Source organism: Natrix helvetica (assembly GCF_964273705.1).
Source record: "Natrix helvetica genome assembly, chromosome: 3".
In the NCBI taxonomy this organism is placed as follows: Eukaryota; Metazoa; Chordata; class Lepidosauria; order Squamata; family Natricidae; genus Natrix; species Natrix helvetica.
This window is the reverse complement of record NC_138549.1, coordinates 7,240,817-7,264,899: the sequence shown is the minus strand read 5'-3', so window position 1 is coordinate 7,264,899 and position 24,083 is coordinate 7,240,817.

Sequence of the window (24,083 nt, the reverse complement as noted above, 5' to 3'; positions counted from 1 at the left end):
ATGTTGGTTTCCCCATTTCTATGTGACTATACAAACTACCGTCCTGTGTTATTTGTTTTGTTTTATTGGTCATAATGTCCATGACCACCAAGAAGAACCAAATTGCTCTATTTTGCAAGGGGAAATGAGTTGCCTTGCCTTGCTCAAAGGACACCATCAGCCATCTGCAAAAGAAAGTGAGGATTGAAAGTGAGAGTTAGCTCCCATACAATAATGGGATGTGCATATAATATTCCTCTCCTCCTCCTCCTCCTCCTCCCTTCCTCCTCCTCCTCCTCCTCCTCCTCCTCCTCCTCCTCTTCTTCCTCCTCTCCTCCTCCTCCTCCTCCTCCTCCTCCTCCTCCTCCTCCTCCACCTAGTGTATACCACCAGGTGCAGGGTGCACTTTTCGGAACATTGAACTCCACTTTGCATGGTCAGCTGCATCTCCAAGATGCAGGTCTGCATCTTGCACATTTTTATTGATAGTGGAGAAAGAATTGAGGAAGAGGCACTGCTCCTATTTTTGGAAAGCGAAATATCTTCTGATGCCCCAGGACAAGGCATGAAGGTCACACAGCCAGCTGAGAGTTCAAACTCCCTTTTAATGCCCCAAATTCCCCCCCCCCAAATGCTCCCACATTCTTGGGACATCCCAGTGTGCACACACACCACACGGCAGCCTCTGACTGCACCTTGTCCAGCAAAACAAGGGAACAAGGGAATGAGTCCATGAAACAAAACAAAAAACACCAATGAGTCCACAAAGTAGGGAACAAGGTACTGAGTCCACATAATCAGGAACAAGTCATAAGTACTACAAACTTCAAATATATGTACTGGCACACCAAATTCTACCAATTCAGCATTTATTCCCGATAAATTCCTCTCCCCATAGCATCTCCTTAAATCTCAGTCCCTAGCTTTGCCTTGTGAAGAGGGGCGAGGTGCTCTCCTCCCAAGTCATCAGGGCAGGCCTGTGCTGTTCCTGCCTTTTCTCCACTCTCTGTGCTCAGGGATCAGGAGGGGGTGGTCCTTGCTCATTGCCTGAGTTCTGTTGTTCCTCATATCCACTGCTTGCCCACTTTTGGTCATCCTTCCCCCATTTCTCCCTGCTATAAAGCCATGCCAATCCTGTGGGGCCCTGGGCTGCTCCTTCCCATATTACTCCAAAACCAACAAAGCCGCACCCTCTATCTCTGTCAGATCCAGCTCATCCTCCTCCACAGATTCAGGCTCCGATGGGGGCCTGACACATGTTCTATCAGTGGGAAGGGTAAGTGTTTGGTTTGTTACCTGCTGAGAAGCTGCAGTAAAAAATAAATAATAATCCCAGGCCAATATTTCCTGCATCGTAATTATCTGGGCTTGCTTCGGTCTTGACATTTGAATTACTTTCAATCCTTGTTCGAAAACTGTAAGATTTAAACCAGTGACAATGCATACACATAAGCTCAAAAATAAATACCCAGTCAAGTTACAACAACCTGCGGAAAATATTTACAAGATGACAGGGAGAATAAAGTATGCTTTACCGCAAATAAATAGTTACCTCTGTATTTATGGAAAGCTCTGGCATTTAACATTACTTATGATTCAATGCATCCATGAAACCCTGAGCGCTCTTCTTTCTGATCTCTTTCCTTTATTTAGTGCTTGTAGACAATATTGATTTCAAAAAAATAAGCCAACTACGCTTTGTTATAATTGATTTAAAATGAAAGAAACTCCAATGTTTTGGCCTGTTTTCAGATCTGAAGGCACAGCTATGTTCAACTTAGGAAACAGATGGAGTCATTCTACTGTGTAGCTGCTGTATATTTACTTGGGTTTAGTGGTGCGTTCAGGCTGCCATTTAAAGAACCAATAATGTTTAAATGCTCTGAAATTGGGACAACGGGTTTATCGTCTAATATTTCCACCTATGGATAATTCTGTGAAATATTTCAGCCGGAAGAATTCTTTGTGGCAAGATCCTGACAGTGGAACAGGTCATAATTCACCAAGGTATTCTGCTGACATAACAAAGAGGCTGCTCTTCTGACTATTTCATGAATTGTGTCCAATGTGGGGAAATACATACAAGCTTTTAAAATAGCAGCACTTTTGTACTGGATAAATATTTTATGCAAAATTCTTACAGGAGGTCCCTGTAATAACTGTCTGAATTGCTGGATCTTTTTCAGCTCCAGATGTCATAAGGGATGCTCTCTACAGAACATGTTCCATCAGGATTTCGTCCCAAGAATCATCAGCCAGTCAACGGGCTAACTAGTCATACAACCACAACTGCCTTCATCCAAGATCTATAATGTTCAGGCAGAACAAAACTTCACAAAGATAATTGGTTGTGTCTCTTTTCCAGTCAACCAGTGGACCAGTTATCTAAAATTCATAGGTTGCACTAGTTGCCAATGTAAGGTCTCTCCACCCCCTCTCCAGTAATATAGTTATGTAGTAGGACCATGACACTTTCCACTTTGGGGGGAGGAGGAGGAGTAAGAGGAGGACGAGGAGGAGAAGGAGGAGGAGGAGGAGGAGGAGGAGGAGGAGGAGGAGGAGGAGGAGGAGGAGGAGGAGGAGGAGGAGGAGGAGGAGGAGGAGGAGGACGAGGAGGACGAGGAGGACGAGGAGGACGAGGACGAGGAGGACGAGGAGGAGGAGGACGAGGAGGACGAGGACGAGGAGGACGAGGAGGAGGAGGACGAGGAGGAGGAGGAGGAGGAGAAGAAGAAGAAGAAGAAGAAGAAGAAGAAGAAGAAGAAGAAGAAGAAGAAGAAGAAGAAGAAGAAGAAGAAGAAGAAATAATAATAATAATACACTAAATAAATTGTTGTTCCATAGCAAAAAAAAAAAAAGATAAATGGTTCAGCACCACAGGCATTGTGCTACAACGTTTCCCAATCTGAATTAAGAAGATCTCCCAATTTTTTTGGGAATTGTCCTTTGTGATGCAAAGGAGCATTTCAACTCATTTCAAGGTGTGAAAAATAAAACTTCTGAAATATCTCCTTGACTCTGCCAAGAGCAAGCCAAGTTTAGATTTGAGATGCACAAAATAACGGTATAATTTTATCAAGGCTGAATTACAAACTTGAAATGTAATTCATCTCCCTCAAATGCATATAATTTTCCACTGTGTCAAGATAAGAACTACATTTATTGGGCTAATGTACAGATGTACAAAACTAGCATGGACTGCCATGAAACCAAGCGTCTAGGCAATAAAAATAAATGTGTGTAGTCTGTTAATGTTCCAATTTTAACTAAAAACCAACAGTTACTAAATTGGCAGATAGTTTTTTTTCTCCCCAATGCATATCCAGTGAAATATGCTTTACTCTGTTACAGAATGTGTTTGTCAGTAAGGCCATAGTATTACGTTCTCCAGTACTACAGTTTTAAAGCGTTACAAATAAGGACCATAAAATAGCTAGAAGGATTATATTTCTTTCCATTAAAACAAAAAAGCTACTTACCTAAAGTATCATAAGCTTGCATTATAAACTGGCTCTCTGCCAACTGACCTAGTAAGAATGTTGACCCTTAAAATAGTGGGCTAATGCATTCATATCTGTTATGATTTTTATAATACACAGATTTACCTAAACAAACCCTGAATGCTGAAGTAGAATGTTGAAATGCAAAATTACATTTGAATAAACTATGTAAAAAGACAAAACCCAAAGATGATAGGTCTTTTGAGTAGGTAATGCATAACACTTTTTTTAAAAAAATGTCTTTATACCTTTATTTTTCATCTTACTGATTAGATTTCAATCCACATCTAAGGATTGGTGGAACTGCCATTTAAAGGTATATCTCCATCAGTGGTGGTTTTCACATTTTGTTACCACCGGTTCACCACGGGCATACTTACTCTTTCCACACATGCACACACACACACACACACACACACACACACACAAACACACCTTCTGCACATGCACTAGGCCTCAAAAACATACTTAAATAGGACGGCATAGAGCTGGGGCAATACTTCACTACTGATTCAAATGAACCAGTCCAAGCCGTCTGAAGCTCACCGCTGATCTCCATCATCTAGAATGAGGCTAAGTTTGACTTGTCATATATATCAAGACATAAAACAAATGTCTCCTTCCTAGCTAAAAAGGTTTCCTGGGAGAGTTAAGAATTAATATTAACTTTGATCGTAATATATTGTTTTATTTTCTATTGAAATTGTCTCAATATTTGTGCTCGAGAACTGGCCACAGATCCTTTCGCTATGAGGCAGATTCCAAATTCATTCCCAGGTTTTTTAAATGTCTAGGGAGATTCTCAGTCTTCCAGGTCACAGTTGCCCCAAAGGACTGAGCTGAAGAAGCTTCTTGGATGGGAAGCGAAATGTCTTCAAAGAACAATAAGAAAGTCCAGTTCCTTCTTGAAAAAGCATCTTTATGGGTTCTATAGAGATTCGTAGTCATCCACGGTTGTCCCAAAGGTGACTGAGTATCGTTCATTTTGATACCAAATAATAATAATGAGATTGACGATTTCGATAACCTCACATTGATCATGCTCATGCCATTATGATTATATTGTACATAATACAATCATCTTTCAACTTCTAATCTTTTCGTCTGTATACTAATTTTAACATTTTACATTAAAAAAAATATTCATCATAATTTGTGCTATTTTCCCCCCATTCCAGTTTCTGCCTCCACTCTTCGCCTTATTATTTGTGAATTCCGGCAGTCAAAATAAATTGAGATCTTTTCCAGCCATGCCTTCTTGAGAACAGGCCAAAAAAATATATATTGCAAGTAAAATAAACTGCACGTGTCTCTCGTCTTGAAATTTAATAGACTTGTTGGAATCATGCATTTTTAAGTTCGAGATTTAAAGGGCTTTTACCGAAATATATTTCTCTTTAGGGACCTGATCAGCTGTCATAAAGCAATAGTACTTAGAGGCATGTTTCAACCTTGCCTTTAAATGTTTGCTATTGCAACGCATTTGATGTATTTGATATTTTCTAGCCTCACAAAACCCTTGTAAAATACGTGCACTTACTTCAGATTACTGTTAAAATCTTTTAAGCTTTTATTATCTTAATTCCACTTGCATGCTGGTGTTTTAATACTTGTTTAATCTGATGTTTTTTTACAGTTTATTTTCTATGCTATACTGACATATTCTTCATACTGGTTTTATTCTGTGCCTTTAGACTTTTTGTTTTGTTTTGTGCCACCGTTTTATTTAAATTTTGGACTTCCTAGATAGAGAACTGTTCTGACCCCCCCTTCCTCCGTTGCCCACACAGCACACACACTCCGGAACAGTACAAGGGAACAAGGTTTATTACACCAACAGACAAGAGGTTTTGTGGCAGCAAGCCACCAAGACAGAACTCACAAAGACAGAACACACAAAAGCAGCAATCCAGCTTGCCAGGATCCCAGACTAGAGTTGCTGTCAAAAGTCCTTTGTTGATTGCTACGCAGAGCCTGTCCAGAGTCAACCCTTTTATAACCTAAAAAGGGCGTCTCCCAACAGCACCTGAGAGCTCTTTACTGCCTATAATTACGCCCACGCTCCTTGCGTTTGTGGGCGCGCCGGAAACGAGCATCTCAAAACGCCCTACTAAGTCCTGAGTCACTATCCTCTCCGCTGCTCCAAGGCAGGGCATCGGGAGTCCTCCTCCTCTCGCTCTCACCGCTGCTCCATGCCTCTGGCGCCACCTGGTGGCCGACCAGACTCTCGGATTCCTGCTCAGCCTCCGAATCCTGTCCAGGATCGCACATCTCCTCTGGAGCTGACTCGTATGGAGTATCACTCTCGGAGTCTGGTGACAGCGGCACCGGCTGGGCCACAACACTATCCCTCACCGCAGGGCCCTTCCCCGGGGCCTGACGCTCGGGATGCGGTCGAGAGGGAAATTGTCCATGATAGGCCCGCACCAAAGCTGGAGCATGCACAGCCGTCGCATCGGTCCAGGACCCCCCGTCCGAGTCCGAGTCCGCCCAGTCGACCAAATACTGGAACCGACCCTTGAGCCATCTCGAGTCACGGATCCGGGTCACTCTGTGCGATGGCCGTGCGTGCACCTCAAGCGACGACGGCAGGGGTGAAGAGGGACGTCGGAGAGGACAATCCGACCGCTCAGGGATCAGGAGCGAGCGATGGAACACCGGGTGTACTCGCATCGAGCGCGGGAGGGTCAGGCGATAGGCCACCGGATTGATAACGGCCTCCACAGGGAACGGCCCCAGATACCGGTGGTCCAACTTCCTCGTAGGCCGGTGGGACGGAAGATGCCGCGTGGACAACCACACGCGATCACCCACGGCCAATTCCGGCACCGCACGGCGAGACCTGTCCGCCACCCGCTTGTAATCCTCCTTCGCCTGATTCAAGTAGCGGCGCACCATCTGGTGAACCGCCTGAAGCTCAGAGAGGAAATCCTGCGCTGCGGGGACCGGAGAGTCCACGGGGATGAGAGGGAAAAAACGAGGGTGGTACCCGACGTTCGCCATGAAAGGCGTCGTCCGTGTGGAGGAGTGCTGCGAGTTGTTGAACGCAAACTCCGCCACGGCGAGGTACTCCGCCCAATTGTTCTGCTGCTGGTTCACGAAGCAGCGCAGATATTGTTCCAGAATCCCAATCACCTTCTCTGTCCCTCCATCGGTTTCGGGATGGTGCGCCGAGGACAGACAAACTTGAACGTCAAGAGCGGCCATCAGCCCTTTCCAGAACTGGGCCGTGAATTGTGTACCACGATCGGAGACGACCCGGTCAGGTAGGCCGTGCAGCCGGAACACGTGCTGGATGAACATGCGGGCGGTGGCGCGGGCTGTCGGCAATCTCTGGCAGGGGATGAAATGCGCCATCTTGGTGAGCATGTCCACAACCACTAGGACCGTAGTGAAACCGGACGACGGAGGCAGTTTCATCAAGAAGTCCATGGACACGGCTCCCCAGGGTCTGTCCGGGGTCGGCAATGGCTGTAGCAAACCTGGAGGAGCTCCCGTCGCTGATTTGGCTTGTCGACACTGCACACATGACGTGACGTACGTCTGCACGTCGTGTCGCAGGCGAGGCCACCAAAACGTACAGGAAACCAGGTGCAAAGTTTTGAACAGGCCAAAGTGTCCCGCTGCCGGAGTGTCATGACATTGGGAGAGAACCAATCCACGGAGCGGTCCTGCAGGCACGTAGAGCCGATCCCAATACCTCAAAAGGTCCTCATCAAAGGTCCACGGGGATGTCGGCCCTACCTCTGCCTGCCGTTGTTCCACCCACTCGTCATTTCGCTGCGCATTCCGTATCAACGACCATAAATCCACGGGTTCCTGGATTGCAGCGAAGGACTCGATGGGTAGGACCGTCCGGGGGGGCAGTGAGTCAGCAGGGTCTGAGTACTCCGGCTTTCTAGATAGGGCATCCGCCCTCTGGTTCAAGGCACTGGGGATATACGTGACCTTGAAGTGGAACCGGGCAAAAAACAGAGACCACCGGATCTGGCGCTGATTGAGCTTCCGCGCTGTTGTCAAAAACTCCAGATTCCGATGGTCTGTCCGGACTTCGACCTGATGCCTGGCCCCCTCCAGGTGATGTCGCCAGGCTTCGAACGCCGCCTTGATAGCCAGCAACTCCTTCTCCCAGATGGTATAATTGCGCTCGGAAGGATTGAGTTTCCGAGAGTAATAGGCGCAAGGGAAAAGGGTGCCATCAGGGGCGTGAGCCTGCAACAACACCGCCCCCACCGCGATGTCAGACGCATCCGCCTCGACTACAAAGGGGCGATGGGGATCAGGGTGTTTCAAGATCGGCTCCTTTGTAAAAGCGCGCTTCAAGGCCACGAAAGCTTGTTGTTCCGTGGACCCCCAGTGAAACGGCACTTTCTTTTGCAGGAGCCGAGTGAGGGGCGCGGTCAAGAAAGCAAAGCCGGGGATGAAGGACCGGTAGTAGTTGGCAAACCCGAGGAGTCTCTGAACGTCTTTCATCCGTCGAGGAGATTGCCAACTTCGTAATGCCTCCACCTTGCCTGGCTCCATCGCAATTCCTTCAGGGGATATACGGTGCCCCAGGAACTCGATGGTGGTCTGCCAGAACTGACACTTCTCCAGCTTGGCAAACAAGCGATGCTTTCGAAGGCGCTGCAAGACCTGACGCAAATGCTGTTGACGATCCTTCCGAGACGTAGAGTAGATCAAGATGTCGTCCAGGTAGATGACGACAAACTGATCCAAAAGGTCCCAAAAGATATCGTTCATAAAATGTTGGAAGACAGCTGGGGCATTGGTCAACCCGAACGGCATGACCGTATACTCAAAATGTCCGTATTGGGTGCCAAAAGCTGTCTTCCATTCGTCCCCCGCCCTGACTCGAACCAGATTGTAAGCTCCACGTAAGTCCAGTTTTGTAAACACCACGGCCTCCCGGAGCCGCTCCAACAACTCGGGAATCAGAGGCAACGGGTAGCGATTACGGATCGTGATGGCGTTCAAGCGCCGGTAATCGCAACAAAGTCTTAGATCCCCGGTCTTCTTTTTGACGAACAAAACCGGGGCAGACAAGGGCGAAGACAAAGGCCGGATAAAACCCCGGGCCAGGTTCTTGTCAAGGAAGTCCCGCAATGCGGCCAACTCCGGTTCAGACATGGAGTATAGGCGGCCCGTCGGGAGTTTCGCATCAGGTACCAGGTCAATGGGACAGTCGTAAGGCCGGTGCGGTGGCAGTTGATCCGCCTCCTGCTCGCTAAACACGTCCGCGAACTCCGCTAAATCCGGCGGCACTGTCACCTCGGCCGAACTGGGCACCTGAGCCGCGCAAACATGACGGGTATGGTCCACGCATTGCAAGGACGGGAACGAGATGCGGTTCTGCGACCAGTGGATCTGGGGATCGTGCGCCCACAGCCAAGCCAAGCCCAACACCACGGGGAAATGCAGACCCGAAGCCATGTAAAATTGAATGGCCTCCTCATGCTCCCCGAGGATCAGGCACAAAGGCTGCGTGGCGTTCTTGATGGGCCCAGACAGAAGCACCTGGCCGTCAATGGTCTCCACTCACATCGGAGGGTCTACCGGGCACAGAGGGACGTGATATTTCGTGACAAACGCTGCATCCATAAAATTCGTGGTAGCCCCGGAATCGACCAAGGCATGGGCTGGTATTCCCTGCGGACTACCCGACAAGAGAATGTGCGCTGCAAGAATCAGATGTCGTGGAGGCCCCTCCGCCTCTGTTCTGGCCTGTGCCCGACCCGAATTCTCCCTCAGATCGGGCTTTCCCCATTTCCCGAGACGGAGGTCCGTCGTTGAGGGGGGGCCGTAGACCGTGCAGCCCCTCTACCTCCCTTCTTGGGGCAACCCGTAGCCAGATGTCCCGGATCCCCACAGTAAAAACACAACCCCCCTGCACGCCGTCTCTCCATCTCCGTGCGTGACAAGCGGGGTCTGGCTGCACCCAACTCCATGGGCTCCTCTCGTGGGACAGGAGTCTCTCGTGGAACTGGCACTCTCAGCACCTCCCGGGACGCTCGGCGAGGCCTCCGCCTCTGCAGCCGGCCTTCAATCCGGAGGCATAGATGAACCAACGCGTCAAACGTTGGAGGCCTGTCCACTCTCACCAGCTCATCCTGCAGGTCCTCTGACACGCCATCCTGAAAAGCATCCATAAGGGCTGGCTCATTCCACTCAGAGTCCTGACTGAGCAGCCGGAACTCGGTAACGTAGTCCAGTAAAGAACCACGCCCTTGGTGCAACTCTTTCAGGAGTCTGGTGGCTGTTTCTCCTTTGATGGGGTCTTCGAACGTCAGCCGAAGATGAGTGCAAAAACCCTGGAAGTCATCCAGCAGGGGGCTCGGCTGAGTCAGCAAAGGCGTAGCCCACCGTGCTGCTGTGCCTGAGAGCAAGCTTATCACAAAGCCCACCTTCGTCTGGTCGGTGGGAAAGTCCTCCGCTCTCAAGGCAATGAACAACCGGCATTGGCCCAGGAACGCCGGGAAAAGTTTCGGACTGCCATCAAACTTATCCGGCATGGCCACTGGGCATTTCCTTCGTTGCTGCTGGGGGGGTGGGGGGTTGGCAGGAGCAGACAGCTGTGCAACTTGCGCTGTTAGCAAGGCAAGTTGCTGTGCGAAGAGAGCATTCTCCGCCTGAAGTTGCTCCATCATAGCTGAATGGAGATACGTTTGGGGTAGCAATCAATCTGTTCTGACCCCCCCTTCCTCCGTTGCCCACACAGCACACACACTCCGGAACAGTACAAGGGAACAAGGTTTATTACACCAACAGACAAGAGGTTTTGTGGCAGCAAGCCACCAAGACAGAACTCACAAAGACAGAACACACAAAAGCAGCAATCCAGCTTGCCAGGATCCCAGACTAGAGTTGCTGTCAAAAGTCCTTTGTTGATTGCTACGCAGAGCCTGTCCAGAGTCAACCCTTTTATAACCTAAAAAGGGTGTCTCCCAACAGCACCTGAGAGCTCTTTACTGCCTATAATTACGCCCACGCTCCTTGCGTTTGTGGGCGCGCCGGAAACGAGCATCTCGAAATGCCCTACTAAGTCCTGAGTCACTATCCTCTCCGCTGCTCCAAGGCAGGGCATCGGGAGTCCTCCTCCTCTCACTCTCACCGCTGCTCCATGCCTCTGGCGCCACCTGGTGGCCGACCAGACTCTCGGATTCCTGCTCAGCCTCCGAATCCTGTCCAGGATCGCACATCTCCTCTGGAGCTGACTCGTATGGAGTATCACTCTCGGAGTCTGGTGACAGCGGCACCGGCTGGGCCACAACAGAGAACATGCATGTATTTATGTATGTATGTATATTGTACTGCACATCAGACATTAATACATTAATACAATCGAGTGAGTCCAGAGATATTTCATGGGAAAAGTCCTCCACTCCTTTGCTCGCAACAGAATACCTTATACCATCAGATTTGAAATTTTAATAACTTAGAACAACTCCTCCTTCAGTCTGACCTGAGCGTAGTACATAAAATTATCAATGTCCTATCTGTCAATGACTACTTCAGCTTCAACCACAATACATGAGCTCACAATAGATACAAACTTAAGGTAAACCACTCCAAATTCAATTGCAGAAAATACGACTTCAGCAACAGAGTGGACAATGCCTGGAATGCTCCACCTGACTGTGGTTTCTTCCCCAAACCCCCAAAACTTTAACCTTAGACTGTCTACTGTAGACCTCACCCCATTCCTAAGAGGTCTGTAAGGGGTGTGCATAAGCACACCAGTGTGCCTACCATCCCTGTCCTGATGTTTCTTTTTATTCATATCCATGCCATGTCTCCAAAATCATGTTTATACTTATATATGTTGTCTAATACATAGTTGATGAAATAAATAAAATAATAAATAAAAAATGCATTTATGTGTGTATGTATGTCAAAAGATGGTAAACAATGGAAAGTGCGGAATACATAAAAACAGGGATGCAGAGTTTAAATGTAGACATGTTTTTTTAAAGAAATAAAAAACAGTAATTCATGCATGTTTAATTATTGCTTGCTAGAAAATTAAAATGCAATATATGTATAAAAATAATAATAAAAGAATATTGCGGAGAGAAAAAAGTAAATTAAAAGGACTGACCACTATATATCATAAAGTGATTTATAATAATTTGGTTAAACCTTAAAAATGTCCACTACTCATTAAAAAAATTAACAAGGCATGGGAAGAGTTATTAACGCTTAAGTGTCAGAATCAACTTCTTGTCTTGCACAACCAATACAGTGTTCTTGATTTCTTTCAGACTACTTTACTTTCTCATAAACTTTATATTCTTTTATAGCCCTAATAATTCTGTGCATCTAAATGGCCTGGGAAAGTAAATTTTCCTCTTAATGAGGTGTCATGTCTTATATAAAACCGTTATATTGAATGGATAATGAATGAATACAATTGGGGATACTACATACATTGTTCTGAATTGTATTAGCAGAATTATTAAGAGGGTTGAGCCATAGAAATATAGAGCCATTTAAGCACAACTTACATCTGTGATGCTTGTGGGACGTTGAAAATTATGTTAAGGGACAAAAAGATCATAGCTTTTTTTAAAAAAAATGATGGAGTGGAGCCACAATTTAAATAATGCTTTGCTATTGTTATTCTTCCTCGCTAATCATAAATTGTCTGGTCATATATTATGACTATGCAGGTCATTAGCAGGATTTAACACGATGCTAAAACGACCATAAAATCTTTGGCAAATCTTTTTCTTGGGGAATAAAGATATTTACAAAGCAAAGTATAGAAAATAATCCACACATTGTCGACAGTTATACAACCATTTGCTGGAAGTATAATTGTTAAGTTCAACTTCTATTCTTCTCCATCCATTTGATGGAAGGATAATTACGTTCAGCACATATTTTTTTCCCTCAATTAAAGATAGATCTACACTTACTATGTTTTGGAATAAAGCAACCAAGATCCAGCAAATATCAGAAAGAGCTAAGTCGTGAATCAATCTGAATTTGGAAATAATTGTTCACTTGGTTTGGGACTACTTGTAGATGATTTTAATGCTACTCGGAGAAAAAATAAAATTGAATTTAGTTAGGTTATTTTTTTTTCATTTTCTTTTATCTCCTTCCCTTAATTTCTCTTATTTTGCTCTTACCCTTGCTTGTAAGCTAAATGTTGTTGATACTTTCTGTATCTGAGGAAAATAGAAAAAGAATTTCCCCCCTTAAATCCTGCTTCTCCGTGCCTCACCAGAAACAAATACCCAAACGTTCATTTTGGATTAAGTGGCTCAGATGTTTTTTAATGCCTGAATTCCTGGTCACTTTTCAACAATGTGTACAGAATAGCACTGCACCAAATTGAAGACTCCAAATGCAGAGTATCCTAGTGATATTTTATGTGACAGAAATGTGAAAACTTACATTAAAAGTTAAATTAACAGTAATGTATATGGGCTTTTCCCAAATATTGGTAATTTATTTGGTGAGTTCTAATTTTGATTTTCCTCCAATTAAATTCAAATAATTATACTTAAAATTGCTCTACAGTATGTCTATGGAGATTCTCAACCATCCAGGTCATGGTTGTCCCAAAGGTGCTTTTTTCAAGAGGCAGACAGACTTTCTGTTTTTTGTTTGAAGACTTTTTGCTTCTCATCCAAGAAGCTCCTTCAGTTCTTGGATGAGAAGCGAAACGTCTTCAAAGAAAAAACAGAAAGTCCAGTTGCCTCTTGAAAAAAGCACCTTTGGGGGAAAACCGCAATAGTGGTTCTGTAGATGAGATGGGCTGTTTCTGAATTTGATACATAAATAAATATAAATAAACAAAAAGAATGTGTGGGGAAAAAATGAGTGGACATTATAGGAGAGAAATCATTCTCCTATATTCTCCTCTCCTTTGCTATTGGCAACATAGATATCTAAGCAGATTTGTACAATGGAATGTCTTGCCTTCAGAAGTTGTGGGCCTCCATCACTGGAGGCTTTCAAAAATAGCAAGATCACTTAGACTTGTATACCGCTTCATAGTGCTTTTATAGGCCTCTCTAAGTGGTTTACAGAGTCAGCCTCTTGCCTCCAACAATCTGGGTTCTCATTTTACCCATCTTGGAAGGATGGAAGGCTGAGTCAACCTTGAGCCGGTGAGATTTGAATGGCTGAACTGCAGCTAGCAGTCAGCTGAAGTAGCCTGCAGTACTGCACTCTAACCACTGTGCCACCTCGGCTCTGAGGTGACATGAGAACCATTTTTCTAAAATGGTATAGGCCAGGGGATTGGATTAGAAGACCTCCAAAGTCCTTTCCAACTCTATTATTCTATGTTCTATATTCAATATATGTTTATATTTTGTTTAATATTCAGATATGTCTCCGATGTTTAAGAGAGGTGGTGAGAATTTTATTTTTGTTTTTGTTTCGGGTTTTTTTTTTTTAACTTTTAAGGAGGTAAAACAAAATTCAGTGTTGTTCTTGCTTATTATTAAATCTAAAATCCATTTGGAAAACTTGGCTAGGCTACAGTGATTGTCACATTAACAATAGATGCAATTGCTGTGATGGAGATCATGAGTGAATTGACACTTTTATGCCATCAGCCCCAAAAAAATATTCATGTTCCAAGTTTATCTTCTTCATCCTAAAGATAACTTGATGGATGATACCCGTAGAAACTACAGGGAATATTTTCCTTGGCAGGATATACATTACACAAGTCAGATTGACAGGGATTTTTCCAACTTTTAAACAGTGCATATCATTTTTTAGAACTGAATGTTTTTTTAAAAATCCAGGAATGGTACTTTTATATGTTCAGAGTCTTCTTTTTTTTTCCAGAAAAAATATGTCAGGGGAAAAATGTTCCTCTAGCATCATTCTCAGAGCAGTTTTACACTTGTTCGTTTACTTAAATCTTATTAATATTGGATGAAACTATATCAAACAGGTTTAATCTCACAGGAGATCATGGTGAATAGTGAAGAAAGATGATCTTTTTTCTCCGGGCCTGGCTAGTTTAGTGAAGAGAAGGACCAGGGGAGACATGATAGCAGTGTTCCAATATTTGAGGGACTGCCACAGAGAGGAGGGGGTCAACCTGTTTTCCAAGGCACCCGAAGGCCAGACGAGGAATAATGGATGGAAACTGATCAAGGAGAGATTCAGCCTGGAAATAAGGAGAAATTTCCTGATAGTGAGAACAATCAACCCATGGAACATCTTGTCTTCAGATGTTGTGGGAGTTTCATCACTCCTCTGCTCACAATAGAATCCTTTATGCCATCAGGGTCAAATTTTGGGCTTGGACAACCTGGAATTACGCCACCTATGGTCTGACTTAAGCATAGTACACAAAATTGTCTTCTACATTGTCCTACTTGTCAACAACTACTTCAGCTTCAACCTCAATAATACATGGGCGAACAATAGATACAAACTCAAGGTAAACCGCACCAAACTCAATTGCAGAAAATATGACTTCAGCAACAGAGTGGTCAACACCTGGAATGCTCTACCTGACTCTGTTGTTACATCCTCAAACCCTCACAGCTTCAACCTTAAACTATCTTCCAAAGAAGTCTATAAGGGGGATGTGCATAAGCGCACCAGAATGCCTACCATCATGTTTATACTTATACCTGTTATCTTTTACCTGTTTGAAAAGCTAAATAAATAAAGTAAAATAAATAAAATAAAACTTTCAAGAAGAGACTGGACTGCCATCTGTCAAAATGGTGTAGAGTCTCCTGCTTGGGTGAAGGTTTGGACTAGACAACCTGCAAAGTCCTTTCCAACTCTAGTTAGTCTGTATCTCTCTTGTTCTTGTTTATTAGAACAGGAAAAATGTATTATAGATTGTGGTATGTCTTTGTGGCTGATGAATCCTTCCCCATCACATTTCTCTTCTTGGTTGAAACTCTGAGCTTTGACTCAAATTAACGAGATCATGATGGAAGAATCTCCTTGATCAGCCTCTGTTGACCCACCTTTACTAATATGGAAATTAGTGTTCCTGTAGCTCATAGACTCTTCGCCATCACACTTCTCCTCTTGGTTAAAACTCTGAGCTTTCAATCAAATTAACAAGATCACGATGGAAAACCATTCGCAGAGCAAAAAAACATTGGCATTGGATTCAGAGCCCGTCGGTATGGTTAGGAGGGTTCACGACTTTTCAGCCGGGCTGATGCACATTTTCTGACAAAACGCATGGGAAAATCCCATTCGGGAAAATTCCACTTAGGGTTAGGGTTAGCTGTCCATGAATTCATAGAGCAAAACGGATGTCACCATTGGATTCAGAGATGATCGGTATGTTTAGGAGGGGGCACGGCCTTTGAACCGGGCTGATGTACATTTCCTGGCAAAGCACATGGGAAAATCCCATTCGGGAAAATTCCACTTAGGGTTAGGGTTAGCTCTCCATGAATTCGTAGAGCAAAACGGATGTCACCATTGGATTCAGAGACGATTGGTAAGTTTAGGAGGGGGCACGGCTTTTGAGCCGGGCTGATGTACATTTCCTGGCAAAACACATGGGAAAATCCCATTCGGGAAAATTCCACTTAGGGTTAGGGTTAGCTCTCCATGAATTCGTAGAGCAAAACGGATGTCACCATTGGATTCAGAGACGATTGGTATGTTTAGGAGGGGGCACGGCTTTTGAGCCGGGCTAATGTACATTTCCTGGCAAAACACATGGGAAAATCCCATTCGGGAAAATTCCACTTAGGGTTAGGGTTAGCTCTCCATGAATTCTTAGAGCAAAACGGATGTCGCCATTGGATTCAGAGACGATCGGTAGGTTTAGGAAGGGGCACGGCTTTTAAGCCGGGCTGATGTACATTTCCTGGCAAAACACATGGGAAAATACCATTCGGGAAAATTCCACTTAGGGTTAGGGTTAGCTCTCCATGAATTCGTAGAGCACAACGGATGTCACCATTGGATTCAGAGACGATCGGTATGTTTAGGAGGGCTCACGGCTTTTGAGCCGGGCTGATGTACATTTCCTGGCAAAACACATGGGAAAATACCATTCGGGAAAATTCCACTTAGGGTTAGGGTTAGCTCTCCATGAATTTGTAGAGCAAAACGGATGTCACCATTGGATTCAGAGACGATCGGTATGTTTAGGAGGGGGCACGGCTTTTGAGCCAGGCTGATGTACATTTCCTGGCAAAACACATGGGAAAATCCCATTCGGGAAAATTCCACTTAGGGTTAGGGTTAGCTCTCCATGAATTCGTAGAGCAAAACGGATGTCACCATTGGATTCAGAGACGATCGGTATGTTTAGGAGGGGGCACGGCTTTTGAGCCGGGCTGATGTACATTTCCTGGCAAAACACATGGGAAAATCCCATTCGGGAAAATTCCACTTAGGGTTAGGGTTAGCTCTCCATGAATTCGTAGAGCAAAACGGATGTCGCCATTGGATTCAGAGACGATCGGTATGTTTAGGAGGGGGCACGGCTTTTGAGCCGGGCTGATGTACATTTCCTGGCAAAACACATGGGAAAATCCCATTCGGGAAAATTCCACTTAGGGTTAGGGTTAGCTCTCCATGAATTCGTAGAGCAAAACGGATGTCACCATTGGATTCAGAGACGATCGGTATGTTTAAGAGGGGGCACGGCTTTTTAGCCGGGCTGATGTACATTTCCTGGCAAAACACATGGGAAAATCCCATTCGGGAAAATTCCACTTAGGGTTAGGGTTAGCTCTCCATGAATTCGTAGAGCAAAACGGATGTCACCATTGGATTCAGAGACGATCGGTATGTTTAGGAGGGGGCACGGCTTTTGAGCCGGGCTGATGTACATTTCCTGGCAAAACACATGGGAAAATCCCATTCGGGAAAATTCCATTTAGGGTTAGGGTTAGCTCTCCATGAATTCGTAGAGCAAAACGGATGTCGCCATTGGATTCAGAGACGATCGGTATGTTTAAGAGGGGGCACGCCTTATTAGCCGGGCTGATGTACATTTCCTGGCAAAACACATGGGAAAATCCCATTCGGGAAAATTCCACTTAGGGTTAGGGTTAGCTCTCCATGAATTCGTAGAGCAAAACGGATGTCACCATTGGATTCAGAGACGATCGGTATGTTTAAGAGGGGTCACGCCTTATTAGCCGGGCTGATGTACATTTCCTGGCAAAACACATAGGAAAATCCCATTCGGGAAAATTCCACTTAGGGTTAGGGTTAGCTCTCCATGAATTCGTAGAGCAAAACGGATGTCACCATTGGATTCAGAGACGATCGGTATGTTTAGGAGGGGGCACGGCTTTTGAGCCGGGCTGATGTACATTTCCTGGCAAAAGACATGGGAAAATCCCATTCGGGAAAATTCCACTTAGGGTTAGGGTTAGCTCTCCATGAATTCTTAGAGCAAAACGGATGTCGCCATTGGATTCAGAGACGATCGGTATGTTTAGGATGAGGCACGGCTTTTGAGCCGGGCTGATGTACATTTGCTGGCAAAACACTTGGGAAAATCCCATTCGGGAAAATTCCACTTAGGGTTAGGGTTAGCTCTCCATGAATTCGTAGAGCAAAACGGATGTTGCCATTGGATTCAGAGACGATCGGTATGTTTAAGAGGGGGCACGCCTTATTAGCCGGGCTGATGTACATTTCCTGGCAAAACACATAGGAAAATCCCATTCGGGAAAATTCCACTTAGGGTTAGGGTTAGCTCTCCATGAATTCGTAGAGCAAAACGGATGTCACCATTGGATTCAGAGACGATCGGTATGTTTAGGAGGGGGCACGGCTTTTGAGCCGGGCTGATGTACATTTCCTGGCAAAAGACATGGGAAAATCCCATTCGGGAAAATTCCACTTAGGGTTAGGGTTAGCTCTCCATGAATTCTTAGAGCAAAACGGATGTCGCCATTGGATTCAGAGAGGATCGGTATGTTTAGGAGGGGGCACGGCTTTTGAGCCGGGCTGATGTACATTTCCAGGCAAAACACATGGGAAAATTCCATTCGGGAAAATTCCACTTAGGGTTAGGGTTAGCTCTCCATGAATTCGTAGAGCAAAACGGATTTCGCCATTGGATTCAGAGACGATCGGTAGGTTTAGGAAGGGGCACGGCTTTTGAGCCGGGCTGATGTACATTTCCTGGCAAAACACATGGGAAAATACCATTCGGGAAAATTCCACTTAGGGTTAGGGTTAGCTCTCCATGAATTCGTAGAGCAAACCGGATGTCACCATTGGATTCAGAGACGATCGGTATGTTTAGGATGAGGCACGGCTTTTGAGCCGGGCTGATGTACATTTGCTGGCAAAACACTTGGGAAAATCCCATTCGGGAAAATTCCACTTAGGGTTAGGGTTAACTCTCCATGAATTCGTAGAGCAAAACGGATGTTGCCATTGGATTCAGAGACGATCGGTATGTTTAGGAGGGGGCACGGCTTTTGAGCCGGGCTGATGTACATTTCCTGGCAAAACACATGGGAAAATCCCATTCGGGAAAATTCCACTTAGGGTTAAGGTTAGCTCTCCATGAATTCGTAGAGCAAAACGGATGTCGCCATTGGATTCAGAGACGATCGGTATGTTTAGGAGGGGGCACGGCTTTTGAGCCGGGCTGATGTACATTTCCTGGCAAAACACTTGGGAAAATCCCATTCGGGAAAATTCCACTTAGGGTTAGGGTTAGCTCTCCATGAATTCGTAGAGCAAAACGGATGTCACCATTGGATTAAGAGACGATCGGTATGTTTAGGAGGGGGCACGGCTTTTGAGCCAGGCTGATGTACATTTCCTGGCAAAACACATGGGAAAATCTCATTCGGGAAAATTCCACTTAGGGTTAGGGTTAGCTCTCCATGAATTCGTAGAGCAAAACGGATGTTGCCATTGGATTCAGAGACGATCGGTATGTTTAGGAGGGGGCACGGCTTTTGAGCCGGGCTAATGTACATTTCCTGGCAAAACACATGGGAAAATCCCATTCGGGAAAATTCCACTTAGGGTTAGGGTTAGCTCTCCATGAATTCGTAGAGCAAAACGGATGTCACCATTGGATTCAGAGACGATCGGTATGTTTAGGAGGGGGCACGGCTTTTGAGCCGGGCTGATGTACATTTCCTGGCAAAACACATGGGAAAATCCCATTCGGGAAAATTCCACTTGGGGTTAGGGTTAGCTCTCCATGAATTCGTAGAGCAAAACGGATGTTGCCATTGGATTCAGAGATGATCGGTATGTTTAGGAGGGGGCACGGCTTTTGAGCCGGGCTGATGTACATTTCCTGGCAAAACACATGGGAAAATCCCATTCGGGAAAATTCCACTTGGGGTTAGGGTTAGCTCTCCATGAATTCGTAGAGCAAAACGGATGTTGCCATTGGATTCAGAGATGATCGGTATGTTTAGGAGGGGGCACGGCTTTTGAGCCGGGCTGATGTACATTTCCAGGCAAAACACATGGGAAAATCCCATTCGGGAAAATTCCACTTAGGGTTAGGGTTCGCTCTCCATGAATTCGTAGAGCAAAACGGATGTCGCCATTGGATTCAGAGACGATTGGTATGTTTAGGAGGGGGCACGGCTTTTGAGCCAGGCTGATGTACATTTCCTGGCAAAACACATGGGAAAATCCCATTCGGGAAAATTCCACTTAGGGTTAGGGTTAGCTCTCCATGAATTCGTAGAGCAAAACGGATGTTGCCATTGGATTCAGAGACGATTGGTATGTTTAGGAGGGGGCACGGCTTTTGAGCCAGGCTGATGTACATTTCCTGGCAAAACACATGGGAAAATCCCATTCGGGAAAATTCCACTTAGGGTTAGGGTTAGCTCTCCATGAATTTGTAGAGCAAAACGGATGTTGCCATTGGATTCAGAGATGATCGGTATGTTTAGGAGGGGGCACGGCTTTTGAGCCGGGCTGATGTACATTTCCTGGCAAAACACTTGGGAAAATCCCATTCGGGAAAATTCCACTTAGGGTTAGGGTTAGCTCTCCATGAATTCGTAGAGCAAAACGGATGTCACCATTGGATTCAGAGACGATCGGTATGTTTAGGAGGGGGCACGGCTTTTGAGCCAGGCTGATGTACATTTCCTGGCAAAACACATGGGAAAATCCCATTCGGGAAAATTCCACTTGGGGTTAGGGTTAGCTCTCCATGAATCCTTAGAGCAAAACGGATGTTGCCATTGGATTCAGAGACGATCGGTATGTTTAGGAGGGGGCACGGCTTTTGAGCCGGGCTGATGTACATTTCCTGGCAAAACACATGGGAAAATCCCATTCGGGAAAATTCCACTTGGGGTTAGGGTTAGCTCTCCATGAATTCGTAGAGCAAAACGGATGTTGCCATTGGATTCAGAGATGATCGGTATGTTTAGGGGGGGGGCACGGCTTTTGAGCCGGGCTGATGTACATTTCCTGGCAAAACACTTGGGAAAATCCCATTCGGGAAAATTCCACTTAGGGTTAGGGTTAGCTCTCCATGAATTCGTAGAGCAAAACGGATGTCACAATTGGATTCAGAGACGATCGGTATGTTTAGGAGGGGGCACGGCTTTTGAGCCGGGCTGATGTACATTTCCTGGCAAAACACTTGGGAAAATCCCATTCGGGAAAATTCCACTTAGGGTTAGGGTTAGCTCTCCATGAATTCGTAGAGCAAAACGGATGTTGCCATTGGATTCAGAGACGATCGGTATGTTTAGGAGGGGGCACGGCTTTTGAGCCGGGCTGATGTACATTTCCTGGCAAAACACATGGGAAAATCCCATTCGGGAAAATTCCACTTAGGGTTAGGGTTAGCTGTCCATGAATTCGTAGAGCAAAACGGATGTCACCATTGGATTCAGAGACGATCGGTATGTTTAGGAGGGGGCACAGCTTTTGAGCCGTGCTGATGTACATTTCCTGGCAAAACACATGGGAAAATCCCATTCGGGAAAATTCCACTTAGGGTTAGGGTTAGCTGTCCATGAATTCGTAGAGCAAAACGGATGTTGCCATTGGATTCAGAGATGATCGGTATGTTTAGGAGGGGGCACGGCTTTTGAGCCGGGCTGATGTACATTTCCTGGCAAAACACATGGGAAAATCCCATTCGGGAAAATTCCACTTGGGGTTAGGGTTAGCTCTCCATGAATTCGTAGAGCAAAACGGATGTTGCCATTGGATTCAGAGATGATCGGTATGTTTAGGAGGGGGCACGGCTTTTGAGCCGGGCTGATGTACATTTCCAGGCAAAACACATGGGAAAATCCCATTCGGGAAAATTCCACTTAGGGTTAGGGTTCGCTCTCCATGAATTCGTAGAGCAAAACGGATGTCGCCATTGGATTCAGAGACGATTGGTATGTTTAGGAGGGGGCACGGCTTTTGAGCCAGGCTGATGTACATTTCCTGGCAAAACACATGGGAAAATCCCATTCGGGAAAATTCCACTTAGGGTTAGGGTTAGCTCTCCATGAATTCGTAGAGCAAAACGGATGTTGCCATTGGATTCAGAGACGATTGGTATGTTTAGGAGGGGGCACGGCTTTTGAGCCAGGCTGATGTACATTTCCTGGCAAAACACATGGGAAAATCCCATTCGGGAAAATTCCACTTAGGGTTAGGGTTAGCTCTCCATGAATTTGTAGAGCAAAACGGATGTTGCCATTGGATTCAGAGATGATCGGTATGTTTAGGAGGGGGCACGGCTTTTGAGCCGGGCTGATGTACATTTCCTGGCAAAACACTTGGGAAAATCCCATTCGGGAAAATTCCACTTAGGGTTAGGGTTAGCTCTCCATGAATTCGTAGAGCAAAACGGATGTCACCATTGGATTCAGAGACGATCGGTATGTTTAGGAGGGGGCACGGCTTTTGAGCCAGGCTGATGTACATTTCCTGGCAAAACACATGGGAAAATCCCATTCGGGAAAATTCCACTTGGGGTTAGGGTTAGCTCTCCATGAATCCTTAGAGCAAAACGGATGTTGCCATTGGATTCAGAGACGATCGGTATGTTTAGGAGGGGGCACGGCTTTTGAGCCGGGCTGATGTACATTTCCTGGCAAAACACATGGGAAAATCCCATTCGGGAAAATTCCACTTGGGGTTAGGGTTAGCTCTCCATGAATTCGTAGAGCAAAACGGATGTTGCCATTGGATTCAGAGATGATCGGTATGTTTAGGAGGGGGCACGGCTTTTGAGCCGGGCTGATGTACATTTCCTGGCAAAACACTTGGGAAAATCCCATTCGGGAAAATTCCACTTAGGGTTAGGGTTAGCTCTCCATGAATTCGTAGAGCAAAACGGATGTCACCATTGGATTCAGAGACGATCGGTATGTTTAGGAGGGGGCACGGCTTTTGAGCCAGGCTGATGTACATTTCCTGGCAAAACACATGGGAAAATCCCATTCGGGAAAATTCCACTTGGGGTTAGGGTTAGCTCTCCATGAATCCTTAGAGCAAAACGGATGTTGCCATTGGATTCAGAGACGATCGGTATGTTTAGGAGGGGGCACGGCTTTTGAGCCGGGCTGATGTACATTTCCTGGCAAAACACATGGGAAAATCCCATTCGGGAAAATTCCACTTGGGGTTAGGGTTAGCTCTCCATGAATTCGTAGAGCAAAACGGATGTTGCCATTGGATTCAGAGATGATCGGTATGTTTAGGAGGGGGCACGGCTTTTGAGCCGGGCTGATGTACATTTCCTGGCAAAACACTTGGGAAAATCCCATTCGGGAAAATTCCACTTAGGGTTAGGGTTAGCTCTCCATGAATTCGTAGAGCAAAACGGATGTCACAATTAGATTCAGAGACGATCGGTATGTTTAGGAGGGGGCACGGCTTTTGAGCCGGGCTGATGTACATTTCCTGGCAAAACACTTGGGAAAATCCCATTCGGGAAAATTCCACTTAGGGTTAGGGTTAGCTCTCCATGAATTCGTAGAGCAAAACGGATGTTGCCATTGGATTCAGAGACGATCGGTATGTTTAGGAGGGGGCACGGCTTTTGAGCCGGGCTGATGTACATTTCCTGGCAAAACACATGGGAAAATCCCATTCGGGAAAATTCCACTTAGGGTTAGGGTTAGCTGTCCATGAATTCGTAGAGCAAAACGGATGTCACCATTGGATTCAGAGACGATCGGTATGTTTAGGAGGGGGCACAGCTTTTGAGCCGTGCTGATGTACATTTCCTGGCAAAACACATGGGAAAATCCCATTCGGGAAAATTCCACTTAGGGTTAGGGTTAGCTCTCCATGAATTCGTAGAGCAAAACGGATGTTGCCATTGGATTCAGAGATGATCGGTATGTTTAGGAGGGGGCACGGCTTTTGAGCCGGGCTGATGTACATTTCCTGGCAAAACACTTGGGAAAATCCCATTCGGGAAAATTCCACTTAGGGTTAGGGTTAGCTCTCCATGAATTCGTAGAGCAAAACGGATGTCACCATTGGATTCAGAGACGATCGGTATGTTTAGGAGGGGGCACGGCTTTTGAGCCAGGCTGATGTACATTTCCTGGCAAAACACATGGGAAAATCCCATTCGGGAAAATTCCACTTAGGGTTAGGGTTAGCTCTCCATGAATTCGTAGAGCAAAACGGATGTCACCATTGGATTCAGAGACGATCGGTATG